This window comes from Andrena cerasifolii, chromosome 11, assembly GCF_050908995.1.
Source record: "Andrena cerasifolii isolate SP2316 chromosome 11, iyAndCera1_principal, whole genome shotgun sequence".
Classification (NCBI taxonomy): Eukaryota; Metazoa; Arthropoda; class Insecta; order Hymenoptera; family Andrenidae; genus Andrena; species Andrena cerasifolii.
The window spans coordinates 2,275,833-2,302,199 of NC_135128.1; positions in this window are offsets into that span (position 1 = coordinate 2,275,833).

Sequence of the window (26,367 nt, forward strand, 5' to 3'; positions counted from 1 at the left end):
AGAGTTATTATGAAATTTGTAGCTTAGGAAATTCTCTACAAAAAAGGTAGTATGAGTTTTTTTCGTAGGAGTAACCATTTTCATGTATCTCGGGTTACTAAGTTTCAACCCCCATACTTTTGACAAGGGAAGATCTCGAATCTGGAAATTCAAAAAATTATGAAACTCTGTAAACATGTAGGGGATGTCCTTCTAAGTACAACGCAATTTCGTTTACTGCCCAAATACACTCCAAGAGGGTGCAATTGACCCCTGATTTTTTTTTTGTATTGTATTATTACTCGCGAACTGTAGGAGTTAGAAAAAAAGTGTTCAGGAGAAAGTTACATCTTTTATTTAGGACTATCATTTGGTAAATTATAGTTCTTACGGTTCGCGAGTTATAACACAAAATCGAAAAAACGGATTTTCAGGGGTCAATTTCACACCCTTAGAGTGAATTTGGGCAGCAAATAAAATTGCGTTGTATTCAGGAGGACATCCCCTATATATTTACAATGTTTCATAATTTTTTTAATTTCTGGTTTCAGGTTCTTCCCTTCTCAAAATATTAGTATTGAAACTTGGTAACCCAACATACACGAAAATAATTACTCCAACAATAAAACTCATACTACCTTTTTTGTAGAGAATTTCCTAACCTATAAATTTCATAATAACTATTTTCGTCGTAGAACTGCTAGATAACGTGATATTCGCGAAAAACAGTTGTTTTTTCCAACCCTCTATAAAAATTTTAGCGGCGGCCGGATCGATGGGGACTTTTGACCTACTGTTTAAAACGACCAAATAAAAGCCCATAAAAAAAATTAGCTTGGTGGGAATTATTCCGTAGATGGGGCAAATTTCCATCTAATTTCACTGGACTATTAAATGATATTGTAGAAGTTGCATATGAAAATTGTTATGTAGAGTTGATTAAGTTTGGATCTGTAAAATGTCTACATAAGAAGTGGAGAATTAATCGAAAGTCTATCTGATACATAAAAATAGATTTTTTTGATTAATGAAAGATATTTGATATAATCATTGATTGTGTTTAAAAGTTGAGCACATTTGATCACCACTGTAGATCGTTGACTTTTCTGAGCACCTCAAGGGTGGGCATGTCAAAGTCAGACAATATAATGCCGTAATCATGATACAAGTTAGTCAGGGGGAACCAACTTGGGAGGCTTTGAAGCGTAGAGAACCTACGTTGGATTTTTTCGAGCATAAAAGAATAGTTATTGTTCTAGAGAGACTATATCGAAGAAAGCGTATTCGAAATTAGCTATTAATTGATTAAACTGTACCATTGTAAATGTGTAAACGCACTTAAAATGTATAAGTACCTAAACACGAAAAGTTAAAGAACTACTGTGTCGAGAAGTAAATACGTAGATTGAAATATAAATTTCCTAGTTAATTAGTGGAATTAGAGATGCTATAGTTTTTTTAATTGAGCATTTCTCTGTGGTTTGAAAAATTGGATACAATTAGAATAAAAGTTAAGGTAATTGAATAATTTATTTATGTAGATATTTGCAAAACAATTATCATTATTCATAAAAGAAGCAATAAAAGATGCAGAATAATTAAGGAATTCATACAACTACTCGAATAACCGAGTATGCAGACAGTTTTGCTTAAATGAATGCTATGCTTATAACTGAATTAAAAAATAAATTTGAGTATGAGTGAAACAAGAAAACATTTAATCTAATCTCCTTCTAAACACTTGTCCTGAATGCGAACTAATCCAATATCATTTAACAAAATTATACCATTTGTTGATCAGAGGAAAGATACACTCCTAAGCAGTTTATAATAACAATGTTTATTTTATGCCAGTATATCACTGATAAAATGCAATAACAAAATTTCCATTACACAACGAAATCCTATTATCTAATGTAAAAATTGCAGCTAGGTATGGCCGTGAATAAAGCAATTAATCAAACAGAACTTATGTAACCTACTGAAGCCACTTTATTGCAAATACATCTTTAAGCTAAAAGCTTCTTGACACTTGCGATTGTAAATAACAATTTGAAAGGCAATACATTGTTAATATTACACGTTAATGTTAATGTTAACACAGCGAATTTCTTCAAAAAAAAAGGTAACATAGGTTGAAAACAGACTACTGTTCTAGTCAGTCTAAAAACAAACTATCTACTCATTGAACTTACACAATTTTACTCCCCTTATGTCCTTCTCCACCCTCCTTTTCTCCAACTCTAGCACACACGTTCCTCCCAAATCCATTTAATCACCAGAAACTTTGAAGGTGCAACCCAGGGTAATAATTTAGTAATAAAGGAATATATAATTTAGAAACGGGGAGGGAGAGGGATGGTATGGAAGAGGTTCGCGGGAGCTAAAAGGGAAGCCAAGTGTGTATGCATACCAAAAAAAAAAAAAAAAATCTAGATTTACGTTTCTCCTGCAAGGGGGATCATAGTCAGGGAGATCAGGTAAGAAGACCCGTTAGGAGATACTTTTTTACAAAATTCGAAATTACGTCCCTCGGTCAGCAGATTATGGTCCAAGATCAGGCAAGGAACCGGTCCCCTTTTTCGGCCGCCGATGTCTCCGCTTCTACGAGCTCTGATCCCGCATCGTTCGCACAGAAAATTATGGCCGCCCCTCCCTGAGCTCGTCCCCCTTCTAGCCCCTACCCCCACCCTTCCCCTCCATCTTATGATCGAAGGAACAAATTTATCTTTCCTTCACCCCCGAACTCCTCCACCCTCCCCACCATTTCTTTCCGTTTCATTCTCTTTTGCTCGTTCCTCCTCGTCCGCACACAGCACTTTCTCCACCTTGGATTCTCGCCTGGTGATCGCGCGCGCGCGCGCGCAAACGAAAGTCGGAAACGCTCGTAGAAGTTTCAAATTTCGACTTGACCTTCGCGGAAGTGGGTTAAATCATAAAGCACTACCTGTTTGGCCATATTACTTCCGCCACTTGACTCGCGTCGAGTGTTTAGATAAAGGCTGATTAGATTCGTTGTACATTAATGAAATTCTTGTTCGCGCACCTCCGCCGAGCGAATCGTGACGTTTCCGTGGATCGTGAAGTTTTGCCGAGGTTTAGAAACTTCTGCGCGAACGTTCGGTTATCGGTGGAAATTACCATATTACCAGCGTTCGATTATTTATGTGCGATTTAAAGAACTGAATCTAATCAGATTCGGTGGATGGACCGTGGCTTTATACTTCTCTGAGTAATAACGGCTTGCCGGTGTAATGGAAATTTACTCTGCGCCTCTGAATTAGAACTAAGTTTTATTTATTAAAAACTGGATAATGATATGAGAAATTCTGAAAATTTTAAATTATTTTGCAAATTATAGCAGTTCGAAGATATGACTTTAATTTTTTACGTAGAAATTTGCACTGAAATGCTAGTAAAAAATCGAGTGGTTTCAAATATCAAAAAATTCTACGCTGGGTGGAAGATAATATATTTCAGTTTATATATCTTTTTTTGTATTTCGTTCTCAGATGATCCAATCATTCTCGGGAGCGCGCCAGATTTTTTGCAGTCCTCCGGGAAGCCATTTTGTAAAATGTATTATAAAAAAAAAATTCTAGCAAAATAAAGGTTGCTTTAAAATTGCATTAAAAAATCCAAGCCCTACAGTTTTATTTATACGAACAAAAAAATCCCAAACTTTGTCTTTTGTTAGTGGTTTGACGTTGGGGTTCCCCCTTAAGGAAATTCCCTTTCTTCAGAGTTACATAACAATTAAACATCGTTATGAACAATTTTTGGGCGTGAGAAGTAGAAAAAACGAACTTCTTCTATATAGAAGTAGACAATACATTTATTTTAAATTAATAATCAATTTAAGCAATACATTTTTTCGTCAAATTCCTTCAGTTTTACTGTTCAATAAAAACACTTGTACTTCAGAGATAAGTAGAAGGTAAATATTAAAGAAGTCACAATAAAGCAAAGTCTGTTGCTTCACCTTAACAAAATCTATCTATACTTTCAATGACACGTAGGATATGACAAAATCTGTTTAAATCCATGAAACTGAATTAGACGTTAGAAGTCCAGGTGTAAAAATAAGTTTAGATTTCAATTAACCCCATAAATCGCGTTTCCCCAGAAATACAGTCAGGGAGAATCGAAATACATCGACAAAACCTTATCATCTAACCGATCGGCCCTCATTCACCAGCAATACCTGTTTTTGGAAAATCAAGGTTCGGGTTACGGCGAGATAGCGTCGAGATAACGAATGATTGATGTCAACTTGAACTTAGCTCCCGTAGAGATTAAAATTGGTCATTTTCTCGACGCAAAATGAATACATACATCCGGCACCCATAAAGTATGGAACATGTTCAACGCCTTCTTGTGCTATGTACCTACACTGGCGAGGGTTGAAGTGTGCACACGTGACCATTCTTGAAATCGTTAAAAAGATACGAACAAGTTGGTCGTATAAAACATTCAAGTTGGAGTAGAAGAATGTATTTCTCTTATGCTACTTATATTACTCTAATATTACATTATTTTTCAAGATGCCACATTTTAGTACCATTTAATTGGCAATAAGGAATATTCTTGGCAAGAATAATGAATTTTAATCCTAACCACACCTACTAACTGAAACTAAATCGTGACTCATCAAGCCTTAATAATAAATATTTGAGACACAAATACTACCTATTAAAATTTGATTTTTTTTGGGAGCATATTCCTCATTCTGGGTGCCACAGAGGAACTCAAGGTTGTCAGTAGAACTTTGAAAACTGACCACAACGCTGCATCACCATATTCGGTTCAAGGAAGTTTGAAGTTGCATTAGGTACCTCATAGGTTCAGCTTTCATCAAATCGACGGATATGGTTCTTCGCGTTGAAATGATTGAAGAAGCCTACCATAGTTACTTAACCCTACTACGTCCTCCGGATCCTTTGAACCCAATCTTGTTTTCATTTCCTTGACCTTGCTACGTCCTTTGGATTTTCCTGAGGGCTCTTCTAGGGAAAATATAAGGAAGTTGTACTAATATACAGGGTGTTTAAAAAAGGGTCTAAAACTTTAGGGGCTTATTTTTCTCACAGAGAGGAGTAAAAGATGCTTGATCAACACAACTGTCGATGTAAAGTTTTCCTTTGTATTTGCGAGCGTCCGATATCGTGAGCCTCTTCGCAACGCAGGGAAGGAATACTTGAGAATGTACGTCGATCTACGATCCACAGATGTCAGTTTTGTATTCAAATGGAAGAAAGACACATCAAACACCTTTTGTAAACTTGAAAACAAGCTTTTGTTTTTTACATCGATCGGATTAATTTTAGGACCTATGCTGTTTAACATTCTTTACTCCTCAGCGAGCACTGTAAGCCCCTAAAGTCCTAGACCCTTTTTTAAACACCCTGCACCCTAGTAGCATTTCTGGTTGGCCGACAGTATCCCCAAGTTGGGAATTAGTTGACCATAAAAATGCCTACAATAAATGCTGCTAGGGTTATGTGTTTCTTCTTCCTTGACATTATGCTAAATGTTTAGCTGAGCCGAAGGCTGCGGCAGGGTTAACCTACGATCCTCCTTATTACTTTCCAAACTATCGCCTTAAAATATCCATATTTACATAATTCCACGGAAAGCAATACGAAAACGTGTTACTCGGAAGGGGCCTTAAAAGGGGTTATTACATTTCAATAAACTTTCACCCTTGAAGGAAGCCCTCCATTTTGTTGTTGTTGTAACTAAAGTAGCCGCATAAACAACCGTTAATTCGCGAACCGTGTTCGTACAATACTCGAAAAGCCGGCGAATGCTTGTTAAGGGGGCGCTCCCCGGCGGCGGATTCAATCGTGCGACAGCATAATGCGATTGCAACGGTATGCAAGCGTGGCTCGGCTTTAACGTGCTTGTACTTGTGCCGGAAGAGAAATTTTATCAAGTACCCATCGTCGTCATTTCTTTTCCCTGGCGACGAATAAAAGAGGGAATCCGCGTGCACGCGAAGAAATACGAGAAGGGGTTGGGAGGGACACGGGCACGAGAGAGAAAACGAGAGCCGCGCAGCGAAATGACACCGCGGCACGGCGGTTCCATATTTTAATGAAATACGGCGAAACGACGAGCATGATATTCTCCTGTTTCGCAGCTGCGTCGCTCTGCGTTAATGGGAAGCTTCGTTTGGTGGATTTATCGTCCAGAGGGCACGGCCATCAATGGTGAATATTTTTTCCAAGTTTCGAGTAAATAAAGATAACGTTCGCACGTGGTCGCCTCGCCTCGTGTTTTGTTTTCACGTCTTAAGAGTAGGCTAATTCGAAATGTACACAAAGCTTCCAGACAGGACGACTTTATTTTACTTGGGTTCGATGAGTAGGGTGGATGTACCAGTAGATGAACAGGTACCAGTGCATGGACATTTTGTATTAAAACGAGTATAATAAGTTATTAAAATAAGCAACTAATTAATTAGAGACTTCTTTTAATTCCTTGCTTCGTATCCAAACGATTTTTACAGCACGTGGAATCAATCGCGCTGCAAACATAATTTTATAAAAGTGTTCATTCATTAGCCTTAAGTGTTCATTTATTGGTGCGTTTACCTTACTATGAATTTTTTTTAGACGGCTGGATGTGTTCCGTGTCCCTTGTGTTTAAAAAAGTTGTGATTATATTAGAATATTTAATAGTGGAGTTGTATTTTTAACGGACTTCAAAAAGAAAGAAGTTCTCAGTTCGATGTGTATGGATGTATGTTTGTATGTATTAGGTTTGTCCGCGAATTTCTCCGTAACTACTGGACCGATTTTGGCGAAACTTATCGCATTTAGTTTGGCTTCAATCAACTTAGGACATGGAGAAAGAATTATCAAAATCGGTCAAGTAGTTTTGAAGTTACATACAAAAATATGACATCTGTTTCATTACACAGTTGGACAGCCTTCTGGACTTGTAACATTCAATTTAGACAGCCGTTTCTTACAGGTTTTCGTGCGCTGAAAACGAATCCGGAAACCGTTTGTCGCCATCACCCTCAGTTTTTGAGAAATTCGATTTTGAAAAAAAAAATACAAATTTTTAAATTTGATCATCTTTTGTGTTCAAACAATAATAGTTATTCGGTTGCATGATCTGTCAAATTATTCTATGAACCCTCGCGAACATAACGATATAAGTTATTATTGAATTATAAGCATTTAAATATGTTTAAACAACGATCAAAGAGAAAAGGACACCCGGAATGCACCAATTTTTGTAGATATTTTGCTATATATTTTAGAAAGTAAGGGCCTAGGAGAAAATTTAATTACTCCACGCGATGCAGCAGAAATTTTTCTTTCAGAAACCACCAATAGAAGTGGTAAAACACCTTTTGTTTTCAATACAGAAGCGAAAGAGTTTAGCAAAACGCGCGGCGCCGACAGTGGTAGTCACGCGCGTTAAGCGATTGTGTTACGCTGAGCGGCAGTGGATCGCGCGCCGGCATTGACCACCACTGTGGAGGGCGCACGTTTTGCCAAACTCTTTCGCTTCTGTATTGAAAACAAAATGTGTCTTACCACTTCTGTTGATGGTTTCCGAAGGAAAAATGTCTGCTGCATCGCATGGATTAGTTAGATTTTCTCCTAGACCCTCAGTTTTGAAAATAAATTGAAATATATCTACGAAAATAGGTGCATTTTGGGTGTTCTTTTTTTTTGATCGTTGTTTAAACATACGTAACTGTTCCTAATGCACTAATAACTTATATCGTTGTATTCGTGAGGGTCCATAGAATAATTTGACGGAACAAGTAACCGAATAACCATTACCGTTTCGACACAAGAGATTTTCAAAGTTGAAAATTTGCAGTTTTTTTTTTCAAAATCGAATTTCTCAAAAACTGAGGGTGATAGCGACAAACGGTTTGCGGATTCGTTTGCAGCGCACGGAAACCTGTAAGAAACGGCTATTAAATGTTACAACTCCGAAAAAAGTCTTTTGTCGAACTGTGTTATTAAAAATTGTATGTCTGGTTTGGTTGGATGAAGTTCACCGATAAGAAGGCCAGCTGGATTATTAGTAATAATCCTAGGGTAATAATTTATTACCCTACTTAGGGCAACGTATGCTGGTCCCTTTGCAAATAGTGCTCTTCGCCCACTGCACTTACTTTCACAGTCTATCAACTAATAGAAATATGCAAACAAAATAAAATGTAAAAAAATTCAATCGACTTAAAAATGGCTAAGAAAAGCATAAAATAATGTTTCTTATTACTTTCTTAATAATATACCTAAATATCAATTTATGATTTTCGAAGTCGGTGCCAGTCAGTTAATTTAAAAAAACAGGACAAAAAACATGACGCCGATTTCATCGAAAAAATTGACCGGCGCCGATTTCGAAAAATATAAATTGATATTTAGGTATATTATTAAGAAAGTAATAAGAAACATTATTTTATGCTTTTCTTAGCTATTTTACAGTCCTTTTAATTTTTTAAAATTTTATTTTATTCACTTGCATTTATGATCTATGATTACAAAAAAATTATTTACATGAATGTTTATGAGGAAGCTTATTATTATTAATGAAGTAATACTTTGAAAAAAGAGGTCTCCAATTATAGGGAGATATTTCATAATCGAATTGGAACTCATGGTACTGTGTTTATATATTATACTTCCAATTTACTAAATAAAGAAGTGACCGGTAAAGAAGATATTTAGTGGAGTGTATGCCAATTATCACCTTAAATTGTGTAATTCCATACTTATAAAATATGTCTCTGTAAATTATACTAATAAAATGTTTAAGACAGAATTATCTTAGAAACAAATACTACAATATCTTCTCCTTTTTTTATTTGAGAGTGACCATAAACAGATCAACCCACTTTTTTGCAAAATTGAGTTAGTAGCAGTAATGTATTCCAATAGACTGTACTATTCATATAAAACAGGAAAGAATTGATTTCTTTCAATGTGGGTTAGTCTGTTTTTGTTCTCAATGCCACATTTCTACCCATGGTACTTACATAGAACTAAGACTGTATATATTTCTATTTAACATATTAACCTCGTCTAAAAGTTACATTAAAATAAAAGTCAGTAGAAATGGTACATTTCAGGCAATAGCCAATCCTGTTTTGTTTAACAGTTTAACAGACTCCTTTATTGTCTTCTTTAACCATTTTGTATCAACGAAGCAAGATTAATTGATTACAATTTATTGCTTTATTACAAACAAGACTTCCATTGCATTAGTACAACACAGTAAATGAAAACATGTCGCAGTATTTATTCCTAAATTACTTCCACTCTAAGCATTTCTGAAACACAAATTGTTTCTGAAACGTTTACAGCAACGCACTACAAAACTCTATGTACCTATTTGACTCCTAAAATATAATTCCCATGAAAATTTAAAGACACTATTATTGCACTCGATAATAACCGAAATTTCTAATATCAATAGAAATCCTAAATATACAAATCGTAGATGAGCGATGTATGTAAGCATCCATGGAACCTTGAGTGGATACTATATTTCCTTCTCGTATCCTCGATACTCCTAACTCTCGTTACTTCGACAACCCAAGAGCTGTGGTCCAGCAGCGGCCATACTGAAGGTCTGACCTTGAAGGGATAAAAAATCTTCCCCAAGATGCCTCGAGCCTGGAAGGCACTTTCTCTCTTCGTCTTGCCTCACCGAACGTCCCCTCCCCCTCGCCCCTGCGCCCACCCCTCTTTCTCGCACCAACGGCTTTCCTCCACTCCTTCAATTAGTCACTTCCTCCTCCTTCGTTTTCGACGCTGCTCTTTCATTTTCTCTCTTATTCCGTTATGCTCTCTTTCTTTCCACCTCTCGTTCTCTTATTTTCTCCCTTATTCTCTCACTCCTCGGGCATCCGTTTCATACCATTACATCCTCCGTCCCGCTCCCCTCTTTTCCATCTCACGTATCGTCTCACCTTACCGTTCCCCCCCTCTCTCTCTCTCTCCGTCCCTCGTTCCATCGCTCGCCCAATTCCCTTTTTCGTTTTCTTATTCCCTCGGTCTCCGCGTACCCTCACCTCATCTTTTCTCCTCTCATGCTCCCCCGATCCACGTCTCTTTGTCTCGCCCTTGAACCCCTCTCTGTCCTTTCAACAGCACGCAACGTGACTTTCATTTCTTCCCTCGGCTCCCTCTCTTTCCAACGACTGAGTCGTTCCCCTCAACCTTCGTAATAGTTCCGTCCCCCTTCCACCCGATCTCCTCTCCTTACACATCTCTCTCTCTCTCTGGCCCCATGATTTACAAGGTCTCCCATCTCCTTCCTTTGAACACGACTACGATGTCTCTCTCGCCCCCGGCCACGTGTTTTCATTGTGCTTGCTCTTTCAGGCTCCGATGCTCCTTCGTCTCTGTCCGTCGAGTGTCTCCAGAGGTCTCCCTTCCCACCCTCTCTCTCTACCCAAGCCTCAAAGTCCCCGTGAAGCTGTTCTCCTCCTTCCACCTTCGTCACTCGCTGCTGTCTCGCTTCGAACAGCAACCTTCGGGTTTCCATCCCGCTCGCTCCTGCCTCTCGAACGATTTCCCTCTTATGCACTGTGGCTGTCGAGTCAGACACTGGAGGAGCGTGATCCAAGTGTGCGCGTGTCCGTGCGCACTGACACACAGGCAGGCCGTGCGCTTAGAGTTATATCAATTTCTCTGCAATAACAGTACGATAGGAGCGGTACAGCTACCACCAAAACCACGTTCTCTCGGGGACCCAGCTGAAAGACGCGAAGGGACCCCACGAGGTCCGTGCCACGCATCGAGGGTACCGTGAATAATTATTATCGTACGAGCCACGAAATAACGGACGTCGGATGTTATCGCTCGTTGACGAACACGAGGTTTCGTGTCGAGACTGGCCGTTCGTGTCCTTGCTTAATCGGGGGCCGTTTATTGTTCCATTAAACGCCGATCGTCGCTATCGAGATCATGATTTTAATCACTCCAACAGAATTGGACACCGTTTGCGCTAATTTTCTCGCGATCTTCGTATCAATTGGGCCTCTCGTTCGTGATTTGCTCTACTTCGAGCTGAATAACGTTGCGCGGAGGGCATAATCGATCCCCATCAGAATTTCTCGATCGGAGTATATTACTAATAGAACCACTTTAAGTAGCAAACGTCAATTTCCGAACTTTTGCAGAAAGTAGTACTTACTGTGGTGCACAATTACTTCGTTAAGGTTTGAACGGATTATACTCATATGTAGTATCCTAGGTTATGTTCCTCTCGAAAGCTGTTTTCGTGGTTCTGAGCCTAAAGGTAGGTTCTCACTACGCCTCGGCGTAACTTCTTTTCACACTCACATCTAGTTCTCGCGTCGCCTCGGGTTTTCCGTACCTGAAGTTATCTGAGCTTGTTCGTGTGTTTGGTCAGTTGCTCAGAGAACCTCTTCCTCCCTCCTTCAGCGGTCACCGAAAGCGGTGGCATCGCATCCACTCACACCATACCTCGCCTCTCTTCCTCAAAATATTCTGGAGGAAGAATCCGCGGCTCGGAGTCGCGCCGTGGCGAGGCGCAGTGTGAGTCAGATTATCAAAATACACAAGAAAAGCATAGGAAGAATAAAATGAGCCAAGGCGAGGCGAGGCGAGGCGCAGTGAGAGCCTACCTTTACCAATCCCCCCAATGCGGACTCTCCGATGTTAAGGCAGCCTCTCACTACGCCTCGCCTCGGTTCATTTTATTCTTCCCAAGGTGTGCATCGACTTTGCGAGGCTTGCTCGCGAGGCAAGCCTCGCGGAGTGGATTCCCCGTTCCTTTTCACTTTGCCCAAAGTGATCATGTCGAGGTAGTCTCCAGACTCTCCACTCCGCGAGGTGTGCCTCACGAGCAATCCTCGCGACGTTGACACATACCTTACCTTTCGAGGAGGGTGCACTAGGTTCAGGCTACCGATTTGGTTCAAATCTTGAACCAAATTATTATTATTATTATAAACTGGAAAACCCTTTAGAACACAGATATGCACAAGTAAATACAAAGAAATAAAACAGTCTACAAGCCACAACATAATTCACGGCAACGTAGGTAGCAAATTATGCTAGAAGTCGGCTGACCAAATGATTCCGGAACGAATCAAGCGAGGTAGAAATTATCCCTATTCTTCCAACTGTAATAGTAGCATATGTATACATTTTTATTAATTCTCACTTAGGTATTTAACCCTTAACTGGTATCCTGGGGTCAGTCATGACCCCAAGCACGCAAGGTTCGCTGCAAAATATTTGGTTGTCTAAGTTTGTAAACTGAATTTCTAATTAATTTCATCATAATAGTTTAACTTTCTACGTATCTATTATTTTATACATTACCTACGAACAAAATAGGTATTCATAGAGGTTGATCTAATGTCGACTTTACAAATTTCTGTGTCCTTTTTTATTTGGGGTCTGCCACGACCCCAGTATACCAGCCACGTTTGCCAAAAACAGTATACCAGTTAAGGGTTAAATTTTAAATTTGCTTTTCCGGCAAAATCTTCAGTAGCCACGTAACGTGTCCTGTGGATTTAACGCTTCATGAGAAGGACCACCTACAGGATTTTATTTCAGCAGATCGATGAGCCGAGTCTTGTGCACTCCCCTTGTAAGTGCGTCGATATAAAACTTGTTCGAAAGCTGAGTACACTTCAGAGCGAAGGGTACACAGAGTTTTCTTCAAGAGCAGGCATTATCGCCAGCCGCGTTCGTGCCTACTGCTTGGCGAAAAGCTGACATAACATTTGCAATAACGAGTCAGGTTTATGATTGCACGGTGCACGTTAGCGGCGCAGTTACCTAGAAAATTCATATAGGCTTATCAGGGAATCAACCTCCCGTCCTCGTCTCTCCCTTGTTTCGTTGGTCTAGGTCAGTAATCGTAGGTTTAGATACCAGTTGCGGCACGTAACTGCCTGAAATGTTTCATTAGCTCGCAGGGGGAACGGCCGGCGAACATAACGCAACTGGTTTATAATTTTACGAATGCACCACGTTCGTAACGCCGCCTTCATTCAGCTAGCTGTTCGATTTGCATTAGCGCGTTATCAGCGATGGATCTAACACGATAAAGTTTACATCTAAACCCCACGAACTTGTCGATATACATCCGTCTTTCGTTTCGCTGCTTGGAGATAACGATCCCAGGGTAATGGGATCGCCGCGGCGATAAGTAGTATTTTATCACATTTATGTCGTGTTGTATTAATGAGCGGAAGATTAATTAAACCGCGAATTCCGAATGGTTAATGGTTATATAATACCATGATCTATTTAGCAATTTTACGATTTGCATTTGCTAGGTGTTTAATAAGTTCACTGAAACTTTTATTAATAGGATGAAGAGGATTTATGCTGTTAACAATATATATTTTATGGCTTGTAATATTAACAATGTTTATATTGTAAAAATAAAATGTTAAGGGGTCTTTGCACTGCGACACCCTCATCAACTACCATCACTTTTTATTTACCCATTGTATTCTTGATTTAGTTCGGATTTCAAACTGTCTTCACTCCATCGCAGCATATTTATAAACGCGCCAGGAATCAATGCCATTTCCATGATAATAAAATGGGAGTAGTGCACAACGCGAATAGCAAGCAGCGTAAATACATCACGGACGCACAAACGACGGAACAAGATCTTATTGGAATAATCAACTGAATGGAAACCATATCGAAATATCGTTGCGCTATGCTCCGGATACACCAAGAATTTATTAATGAACCAACTGGTTCCAGAGTCAGCGATGAAAAAGTACGGCGTTTGACGACGAATTTCTAAATGCTCAGGAGAGCGAGGCAGGTACTAATAGCGGGTTGGTGCAGTTTTTTGCGCACATTTTATGCATCGTTGAGCCGGCTACTAGTATCGTTCTCTTTTTCATTGACCCAGGTTAGTAATTGTCGCTCCAGCCACAAAATATCTAGCTGTGCTGCACACACAGGGGGAATGCGAATGATGCCCGTTGCTAGACGCGGGGAGGGACGAGCAAACGAATGGCCAACGTCCACTTCTCTCTGCTGAGTTCCATGATGAGTGAGTTTGCGTGTAGAGCCGTGAAGTGTCGTGGACGATAATGGATTTCCCTGATCGGACTGCTGCGTTTAATTGCCCCTCGCATGCTGGTTATTAGCGACCTCATACATCTAGAGCAGTTTTTATGGCTTCATTTTGCATTACTTTCTCTAGTAGCTTTGTTCCTTTTGTAAAAGCTAACACTGGCAAGTGGAACATGCCGAAGTGACAGTGGGTCTGTTAAGAATATTCGAATATTCTAAGTAGTCGAGCACCCGAAGACTCGGATAGTCGAATACCAGTAGAATTCGAATTTCAGATGCGAATAATTCGAATATTAAGGTAGTTCCTAACCAACTGTGTTAGTAAAATTAGAGTTGGGTAATGAACGATAAATATAAAGTAGTATGATACTATAGAAATAATAATATTAATTTTTAACATCGCGTATATATATTTTAAAAAGTTCAATATTAACCCTTCGTGGTCACACGGGGTGTATTGTACCCCAAGAATAATTTTCCAGTTAAAATGTCGTGTCTTTGCGAGTTCCAAAGGGGTATTTATCGAGAGAAAAAAAATTTCTAAAAAAATAAAAAAATCGTTTTTTCCCACAACCGTGGAAAATCGCTCATTTTCAACTACAAATTTTATCATATCAAAATTTACATTTCTAGAAAAAGACTATTAGACCATGATTGTATAAGTATTACGAACGTACAGTTGTCACTGAAAAGTTAAAATATTCAAAAATACGAGAATGGTAACTCGAAAAAATGACGCTGGGGTGCAGTGAACCCCGTGATATAAATAATTGTAATACGAAAATAAAATATTGAATTGGTTAGCGTAGTAAATTGGAGCAGCAGATCTGGCAACGTCGCATACATTCGGAGCGTCTTTTATAACCAAAATGTCAGAAAAAATGTTCATATGAATGTGATTCGTCGTTCGCTATTTAAATATCTGAACATATCGATTGTGCGACGTTGCCACGTTGACTGCTCTACGTAATTTCTAAAATATTTTCACGTAAACCTATTTCTTATGGGCATTTACGAAGAAACCATGTGGTCAGTTTCGCAGAAATTAATAAATTCATTTCGTGACATTTCGATGTACTTTTGTGCCAATTTTGGTACACTTCTTGAATATAGTTTTCCTGTTTCAGAAGAAAAACTGAAACCATAACCTCCTTTTTTTCGACTCTGCCATATGCCACTGTGTTAAAATGCATCAACTTTAATTAACAATTTCTCGATAACTATGTGGTAGATCGATTTTAAACTTTGCACAAGGGTTTCTTGTATTCGAAATTAGTTCTGAACGAAATTTAAAAGAATTCTTGAATTCAGTAGAATATTCAGGAACTACCTTAACTATTTCACTGAACTGATATCCGCAAAAGCTTCGAAATATTAAGAGCAACTATTTTCTTTGAAATACATTTGAAAATTCTACTGTGCATTGTAAAAAGAACGAACCAAAACGAAATCAAACGACAAAAGCAGAATCGTTAACGTTTTTGTTTTTTTCCACCAAAACAGTTTTTTTTGTTAAATAACAGCTATGTGTAAAAGCGTTGGCAATTTTTAATTTAGCAATTACTTTAGGAGAGTAATTACTTGCCAGTAGCCTTGATTAAAATTTAAAATTGCCTCCAGCTTCTGAAGTATGCGATGGTCGAGTATTTTCATATTTATTCTTTCAGTTAACTTCGAGTCTGATTGAAGATTGTGTGAGGACATCTGCATTAGCACAGATAAAGAACTTTTGGAGTCATTGGGGTTAATCAATCTTTCTAGCTCCTTTATCTGTACCCTCATTCTCTTATATATCTACACAAGCGAAGATATTACTTCATTATCTTAAATCTTTTTACGATAAGTCTTTTGAACATCAAAGATTTCATGATTGCCCCAAAATTGTTATTTACGGCCAGAGTCAAAATTTCACAACCGCCAAATATAACCGCATTGCAATTAATGTAACTGAAAAAATTGAAAATTTGTGGGGGGTCTCAATTTCTGGGGTAACAGAATCAAAAATATGTAGCCTATTACAGAAATATTTCTTCAGTATTCTTAGATCTACTCCTCTAAATAGATTTGGATACAGTTGAAACAAATTTTATATTATTTAATTAAATATTACACACAGAAGAATTTTTATACATAGATTAGTTTTTATTCGCAAAATTCTGTATTAGTTTCTGTTTAGAGCTTCTCCCAAGGATTTAGACATTTCTCTGAAATTTAAGTCCATATTAATTTCTGTCTACACTAGTAATTTAATTTGCATTGATTTGTTAATTAAAATGGATGACTAGGTACGTTTCTGCCTAATCTTTCATTGGTATTAAACACAATTAAGGGTAAACATATTTCTGGCGCCTACGAGAATGTTAATACGCTATTCATTTGTTGAACAATGCGTCGAAAAAGTTTATATCTTCAAGTAAACAAATAAGTCAACATTATCGTTATTTTAGGTGTTTTTAAATAAATACATCGCGGGAACAAATTAGTCAATTGGATTAATAATCGATCGACGGGTACCTAGTTGCATGTTTGTGTATTCCGGATCCTATTGTTTAAAAGCAAGTAGGTCGTTCAACGCAGTGGGAACAATCGCTGATTGTTCCTTCAGCGCTCAATAATCAACGGCGTTCGAATCTTATGAGAAAATACGGTATGAATGGCAGATCGAGCCGTGGAATTCCAAAACTGGCTCGTAGCTTTACGGAATTGCTTCATCGTTGCAATTACGTTGTTACATCACACAGCGGTATGTGTGTCACGAAAAACTCGTTTCTTCTCCGTAATCCAGCATCTTCAAAACTTTGATAATACCACTACGTGCACGTTCGATTCCGCCATTCACGTCGTGCCGTATAGCGGATAGAAATGCAGCGTTAGCCTTCTAACTAGCTGGTATCTTCTCTACCTCGTATTTCCATTACCGCGCGTATTTCTGGCTTTCGAAATCATCAATTATTCGCGTCAGTATAGAAGCGATAGGGATCTCTAGCAGTTTTTTTCTGAAAAAAAATGATGACAAAATTATGCGATTGAAAACTCTTTAATAATTAATTTCGCAGATAATTGTCAGAGGTAACACGTTTCGATTTTAAATTGCGGGAAAATTAAATATGTTAATTACTGTAATCACGTATTACGTGCTCTTGATGACTGCTGCAATTCATTGCACTGTTATTCATTTCTGAGATGAAACAACTCGTCTTCTTCGAGACGCGGGGATTTTCAAGCAACGAGTTGAGAATACACAGGAGTGTTTTCTTAACTGGGGTAGACTTCTGTAAATGAAGGAAATTGTGACAGCATTCTGAGAAAGCTTCTTAGAAACTGTGTTCACGGGAAAACAGCTTTTAAGAATTCTGTTGTAATTATTTTCGTTTTTAGAAAACTCTTAGGAGAGATGAGGTCTGTTGTAATTTCGGGGAAATAAAAAACGTTAGCGGCTGTAAGAATTGCGTTTCTGCAAAAGTTTCCATTTCTTATAAATTGGTGGACTAGAAGTCGCTATATTGTTTCTCCTTGTTTAAATATTCGGTGTACTTAAACGTGGAGGTTAATAAAATCATGTTCGATATTGCATGGTATTTTAATTAATTCTGGGTGAAACTAGAATAAATATTATAATAGGGGTTTCTAGGGTCTGTGCCTAGTGCCTTGGTTAATCTGTGAATCTGATTGTTATACGTATGTGACAATAAGAATTTAAGTGGAAGAAATAAATGCTAGGGGAAGGGGGAAAGAAACAAGTTACTCTAAAATGTTCTAACGATAAATATCGAAACAATCTCGAACTGTAATGTGTCGAGTCCACTTTGAGACCGTCACAGGCTTGTTCCATAGAGATACGTTAAAAGGAATAAGTCTTGCTCCCCAGATAAATATCGGTCAAAGTACCCATTTAGAGAGCCAAAGTTCACTTTTTTCAAATCACCCTTTGAGGTACATATATAGCGCAGTAATAGAGGCCATGGTCCTTTTCGAAAATTCGTCATGTGGGTAGTATTATTACTACATGTTCAACATTTTTCGTAATGAATTTAATAATGCAATAAGTAGTGTTCCTTCTCCAGAATTCTTTCTCGAGAAATTCTCGAGAAATTTGTGAAAAGATATACTTAAAGTGTACAGGTATAATGGCCATTAGAACTGTTTATTATATATATATATATATATATATATATATATATATATATATATATATCAATAAACCCACCACCGATTATGAATAGAATATAATATGTAAATAACTATTAGAATACCTACTGAATTAAAGTGTATATATAAAGTGTGTATATATATATATATATATGTCAGTTCGGTTAGTAATTTGGTTATTTTTGGATTGTTATAATTTTTTCCCTTTTTCATATCTTAGAGAGAGAAAATTGATTAGAGTTAGAATGATATTTTTAATGTTCATATCTATTTTTTGTGGAGGGGTTTTATAATATATATATATATATATATATATATGTTACTATACAGACGTAACCAAACCATGGCACACATTGCTCTACAAAACAATCGCAGTACAGACAAAACGATCTGGAATGAGAAGGGAGGGGACAAAGCAAAGCTCTCATGGCGGGAAACCTCTTCATTTTATAAATGCTTATTTCTTATTTCTTATTTCTCAAGAAATACTATTTTTCTCCAGAAACTTAAGTCTATGAAAATCATTATAAATCACATTTATTTTCGGGATTTAATTTTTAATTAGTTCAAATTGTATATTACTAGTTAATCGCGAACGTATAGACACATCTACAGTTTATAATAAATCTTATTAGTAGCATTAGAACCTATATGAATTACAATAGAAAATCTCAGTAGAGAAGATTCGACATTATTGACTGGTGAAGATGCTCTTAAATTCTTATTTAACAATTTAGAAAAATTCTTGTCGCTATTAAAGAAGAAATATCGAAAAGAAGAGACAAAACTATTGTATCCCTTATAAAATTGTTGCATAGGTAAGGGAGAATCTCTTCAAAAAGATTCAAAAGACGCATTTGTCATTTAATATCCTATAGCTAGACTTTTCGGAAAATATAACAGTAACCATGATTCTCCTGAAAATACTGGAAAATTTACGGGTCCTCAAAATGAAGAATTACCATTAAGAAAACAATTAGAGATAGCAATCGCAGAGAGCCTCCAAGAAATTAGTACCAACCAAGAAGACGATAAATTCCGCACTTTAACAAAGGAATTTCATATTTTTGAGTAAATTGGAAAGACACCCGATTTACCATAAATTTTGGATATGCTACATAGGATTAAGTCAACATCCACTCAAAACGAAAGAAAGTTTTCTACAACTACAGATTTTATCACAAAAAAGAAACAGATGAAAAACCATTTTAAAATAAAAAAAGTAATGTTTCACTTGGCACAGATTTTGTATTAAATAAATAAATATATTAATTATATTTAATATCTGTTTTTTCATTTATACAAGGTTTGTGCAAATGAGACAGGAATGAACAATTAGTTAAAGGTTTCTTGTGTTTTTGATAAATGTTATCAACATTATTCCAAAAATATAAATTTTGTAATATTTTTTTCAATTTCTCGAGATACAAAAAATATCGAGAAATTAGGAACACTAGCAATAAGTAATCGTATTGCAATGTAAACACGTTTTTTAATTCGTCGTACTCATAGTTAGAATAAAATTTTTGTTACTTTTTTTTTTACTAAAATGCTATTTATTATAGCAAGTTGGAACTTATTTAAAGCCTTTTTCACTTTTTCTTTTGTTATGCCTCGTGATTTTCGAGCGGGTTTGCATTAATTGTTTGTTTTGTATGGAATTCATTTTACTGTGTTGTACTTTGTATGCTGTCAATTAGTTTCTGCTACACATATTATAGTTTTTTGTGTTTATTACTATATTAAAAGAATTTTAACCCTTGCTATTGTTACATTAACTTTGGTACACATATATACTTGAGTATTACATTGCAGTGTTGTTATTGTTGTTGTATAATTATAGTGCCTTAGTTTAATTTTAATAATACATTACATAATACATCGTCGCGCGATTACACCGTGAGATAATAATAAAGATACAATAAGCATAAAAATAAACATTCGTGTATGGATAATTATTTACATAATGTGCTGTATTACATAAAATGTAATGTAGAAACGAACAATATTTTCCTTTAAATAAAATTTTTAATGATAAAAGAAAGGTAAGAAGTTTTTATTCGTTATATTTTTTGTATTGATATATTTACATTTATTATAAAATAAAAATAATCAGAATCATTCGAAATATTCGAAGAAACGATAAAGATATACCTACTATATTCGTTACAGTTCTGTATTTAGATTATTTTTGTGCCCAGATGAAATGACGTAACCACTGACGTAACAGTAAAAAAACACGGTCGACGTAGGATTACGTTTCTAAACGTAGCATAACTCGTCAAATGCGATCGTTCCCTCAGTTCTTTGTGATATTTTGATGTTCCTAACCATCAGTTTACTCGAAGTACAAAAAGTACAAAAACACTCAAGCTCTTATTTTCAGCAGGGACAGTAACTGACCAAACTTACTGTAACTGTATTCCTCATTAAGTGAACCCTCGCACATGCACAGATTGTTCTGCAGAAACCGTTGACTCTCTAAACAAATAACTTAACAGACTTTTTTCTATATAAATAGTTTAACCCTCTGTAACGTTACAGCTTCATAACAACATACCATATCATCCATATTTTATATTATAATACATGTGCTAATATACACGTGCAACTTGACAATAGGGCTGGGACTATTCGAATAATTTAATATTCGAATATTTTAAAAGTATTCGAATGCTACGAATAAACTTCGAATATTTGAGTATTCGAATAAACTTCGAATATTTGAGTATTCGAATATTATTCGAATACTGATGTATTCGAATACTGATGTCGAGTCTAAACATATTTGAATACATCAGTATTCGAATACTTAAATATTCGAATAGTATTCGGATACTTGGATATTCGAATAGTATTCAGATACTTGGATATTCGAATTATATTCGGATACTTGGATATTCGAATTATATTCGCCAAATAATTGAGCAACTAAAGTATTCGAATATTTGAATACCGAAAAATTCGACAAATACTCCCAGCCCTACTTGACAATAGCAAACCTTTATTATACAATAAAATATTTATTAAACAAAAGTGAAATGCGCTTTTTAATTTACAAACAATACTTACGATTTATCAATGTTCACAAAATTTCAGTTATAGTGATTCAGCTACTTCTGTTTACGAAAAAATCGTAACACTTTGACAGTCACACCTTTTGGGGCAAATTTGCATTAACTGACGATTTTTTTTAAATTTTTCAACTATCCATTGGTTTTTAAAAAACATCAAAACAGTATATTTTAAGTAGCAAATAAATGTTTGAATGGTATAGTCTTGTCGGTGATAAAATATATGGAATACAATTCATCTCTTAAGTAGGGCTGGTACTATTTGTTGAATTTTTCGGTATTCGAATATTTGAATACTTCAGTTGCTTAATTATTTGACGAATATAATTCGAATATCCAAGTATTCGGATACTATTCGAATATTAAGTATTCAAATACTATTCGAATATTTAAGTACTCGGATACTATTCGAATATTTAAGTATTCGTATACTATTCGAATATTTAAGTATTCGGATACTATTCGAATATTTAAGTATTCGAATATTTAAGTATTCGAATATTTAAGTATTCGAATAGTATGGTGTGAATTATAAATCAAGTTCTTTAGGTTCATTTGTCAGGGTGAAATCTTGTAAGCTAATTTTGACCCACTTCACACCATACTATTCGAATACTGATGTACATCAGAATACATCAGTATTCGAATAGTATTCGAATAATAGCATTCGAATAGTATTCGAATAATAACATTCGAATAGTATCCGAATAATAACATTCGAATACTCAAATATTCGAAGTTTATTCGTAGCATTCGAATACTTGTAAAATATTCGAATAGTCCCAGTCCTACTCTCAAGCTCGCGCAAAGTAGTAAATGAAAATCATCTTGTCAACAGATCAGGTGAACTTTGTCAAAGAGCAGTGGTATCTATCGCTAGCAGAATTGTAGCCGGAAGTCTCCGCGCCGAGATACTCTCGAGAATGGAGTCGCCAAGAAATCTCGCTTTCAGGGTGATACGTTAAAAGGGATACGTCATACTCGGTAGATCGGTATCAGTTAAAGTATCCATTTACGAAACCAAAATTCGCCCCCTCGGAGCTTTGACGCAGGTTAGGGATGGTTTTCGGCCGACGGTCGGCCCAGGATGGCCCTGAACCTGTGGGAGATTCATTTTTCAAGGGATCTAAGGACCTGCTCGTCCACTCTCCCCCTCCGCTGCCGACCTAACCACGGAACCACTCCACCGACGATCTCCCTCCGTCTCCGGTCCCATCTTTCTTTCCTCGTCGGTTCCTCTCCACTCTTTCAGGGCTATCCAAACACTTTTATTATTGTGTGTGTGTGTATATATCTCATGAATTCTTCAGATAAAAACAGATGGGTAAATTTGTTGTATAAAAATACAGCGGGCTTGCAATAGAAAATTATTTGGGCACTCGAAACTTGATCGAGAAGAATCTTTGGGTCTGAGTCTCTCGAAACGTTCCCCTCTGGCAGCAAACTGGTTGGCTATGTTTTTTGTTAATGTTCGGGTGCTGGCAGCGGACCTTTCGCTTTGTGTGGACTTTTTGTGAGCTTCAGGCTTGTGTGCATTTTGCATTTTGGAAAATAATTTTGTTGATTCCTGAAAGGCTTGTTCGGTGTAAATTACTGTGGAGATTTGTTCACATGCAGTTGGAATTGTAGTTTTCGATATAATTATGTATATATCCATGGATTGGGAATGCCAATGTGTATTGTTTGTAATGTTCGTTAGTAAAATTTGTTAATACTTGAAGGTGATGGTGAAATGTTTACAAGGTGACAGAGATAACACAACTGGGCAACATTATACCCTTCACCTTAAATAAGCAAAATCTAGGATCAATGTTATTTATAAGCGCACATAAAAATACCAATTTTCAAACTTTCTTTTGACCATCAATGTACGCTGGATTACTAATATGTACTTTAAATTAAATATATTTTGGAGCAAGTCAGCCTTTCGAAAATGAAACTGTGGAACGAGGTTAGAATAAGTCCAAAAACAATATCCTCTACAATATGTGGAAATATTTTTACAAAAATAGACACTTCTTTTGAGTAAGTAATATTTGAATAGAGAAACGCCAAATCTCTTACGCATATCATAAAATCTCTATTTTAATTAAAAAATGTATACTCTTCTAAATCCCGTAAGCAAGTTTAAATTACGGTCAAATAAGAATAAATTTTTGTTGAATAAACTAACGTTGCAGAAGAATATAAAACAAAACAGGTCAAGATCGATTAGAAAATCTTAAAGATTGAATATTACCGAGACACATTTTTCCATAGAGATTTAATTCGACATACATAACCTGGACCCCAGCTGTAGGTTTTACGCTCGAATATATCGTCGGGCAACTTTTAAACTTTCCTTCTCGGCTGTACCACGCTGAGTTGTTTACATTTTAACGGATGGCGACGTTGCCAACTCTACAGACCTGTTGCCCTCTCCACGCCGCGGATCCTCCATTAATTAAGCACCTTAATGACGTATACGTCGGATCAATTCGTATCCTCGGGATTCACGTGTAATCCCGGTTTGATCTCGAAAAATCTTAAATCGCGCCGAATTGTCCCAACCGACGCTTATGTACCGGGTGACTCGATGGAAACGCGCCAAGCAACGATATGATGCAATAGGGTGTGCGAAATTTTTCAACATATCAATTTTAAAAACGACTAGTGGAAAAACGGTACAATTTCGGGTTTAAAATTAACCACTACCTTTAAATTTTGTGTAATGCATTATTTACCTAGTTGGAATTTCATTAGAAAAATACGAAAATTACTAAAATTATTAAAAATAATCTAATAATTGAGCTTATAAATCGCAACCGAAGCAAAGAAGATATCGCTTCTTTGGTGGACTTTGTTAAATAGCATTAAATTTACTACATAGATGACATATAGCTACATCTGTTGCTAAAGTTATATTTATTTTCATTTTGTAGTAAATACACATTTCCATATATTTTCATGTGAATGTAATAAATACTAATTTCCACATATTTTTATTTTCATTTTCATGCTTTTATGTAAGCAAGACTCACTTTAACACAGTATATGAATATGTAGTTTGTAGTTAAATCTTACTTAATTTTCACTTTTTTCTACTGTGATTTGAAGTAGCTAAACCCCACTCAAATCAATTTCTGATGATAATTTCAGATTCAGGATAAAAAACAGCATTAAGTACTTTTTCAAAAAAATTTAAATTTACCCAAAAAATTGACACACCCTAGCAATGCAAGTTTATCATGAAACTTTTCTGACTAACTTCTGGAAGAATTATTGTGATCTTATGTATCTGATCTTTTTATTTGGGGCAGTGGATGGGAGCATTAAACGTTCATGCAATTTTGAAAATATTTGTCTCAATGCTCCATCTAAGAATCCCCGAAATATTTAAACCTAAACTGTGTCTCAGTAAATATAGCCCACAGTTGTAGTCGTTATACTTTTTGCATGGTGCTTATGAGACCTTCAAGCAAGACGTTAAAAAGATTCTGAAATCTAAATTGTCAAGCTGGACCAGACAGTGTAGGTAAATTATGGTTTATTGTAATGAATCCTATAATTTAGCTTGAGCCCAATGAAGAAATTTATATTATTTCTTCCAAATACCTAGGTTATGTTTTTTGTAAGTCTCCTTTTTCAGTGCTCAAGGTCCCCTCCAGTGTCTTAAATGGAAGCTTGTAATTTTCCTCCATCTGTATCTTTTAGTGAGCAGAGAGACTAATTCCTAGTGTCAGTCAGAAACTAAAAGTTCTCAGTCACATATAAATATTTAATCGTAAAGCCAATGACTGAATTATTTATTAATATGTGCAAATAGAAAGCTTGTACGAAAAATGTACGCCTCTCTTTTAATAAAAGCATAGAAAATCGAAAATATATTTCGCGGTGTGTCAATGGTGACATGTAATTACTATATGAATTTTTCGAGTAGCTCAGCTCCAATCTACCATCAGAGTTCTGTATCTTTCATGACAAACACTTAAGTCGCGATAATAACACGGCTCTGATAAGGATCCTCGCCCTTTGAAATGTTACGCGTACGAGAGATGCATCATATGTATCTCGGTGGATTACAAAAAAAAATCATCTCGAGAAGCAAGTACAGGGCGTTCGAGGGAGAGGGGTCTCCCACCCAGGCATCTGTTTAAATTTATCAACATCGCGTTCATTTTACAAGTCGTCCGGTTTTACGTAATTTAATTCACCGAATTAGGATGTTACATTAAAGATACCACACGGCGCGAATACACACGCCCATACATTCGAGATTTATTTTATTTCTGGATGGTTGCGTCACGTACTTCACCCGAAACACTATTATAAATTCCATTCACCGAATCTCTTTATTTGCCCTCCAGATTTTGCTGTTTTGAAAAACATGTAAAAATTTAATTTCCGTTCAATGTCTCTCTTTAAATCCTGATAAATTACTTTCATCCAAGAAAAATAGTTTTTGGATACTGGCAACCTTCCTTCCCGAAATAATTTAGAGAATGCATATACATATTTGCTGTGAGATCGAACAGTTACAGATTATTTTAAACGATGCTAAACTTGAATCAAAATATTCTGTACGATTATATTAAAATTTTGTATACGTTTTTAAACAACTAAGTGTACTTTCAATTAATTAATTGTGGTAATAAATTCATTTAAAACGGTAGGGAAATATTTTTTGGAGAGGGTTATTTTTATACCAATTGTAATAGATATATGTATGTAAATAAATAGTGAAAACAGTGGAAATAATAATACAACTAAATTTTCATATCATACATCAGTGTTTCTCAACCTTTTTGTAATATTCAAATAACCTGCGACTTCTCCCCCCCCCCCTCCCCCAAATATAAGGTAAGGTAAATAAAACACATTAAAAATAGTTATTTCAAAATATAATTTTAACTTAATAATATTAAAAGAAACACTTCGCGGCCCACTTGGTGGTCGTGACACACCGGTTGAGAATCACTGTCATACATCTAAAAACTAATTTAAAATAAAAATATTTCGAACTTTATCAAAATTATCTTTCTTTATAGAATTAAGAAGTTTCAAGGTTTTTCTTTGAAAATCAATCTTTTTTAAACAACTTAAAAAAGAAAGAGGTTCTC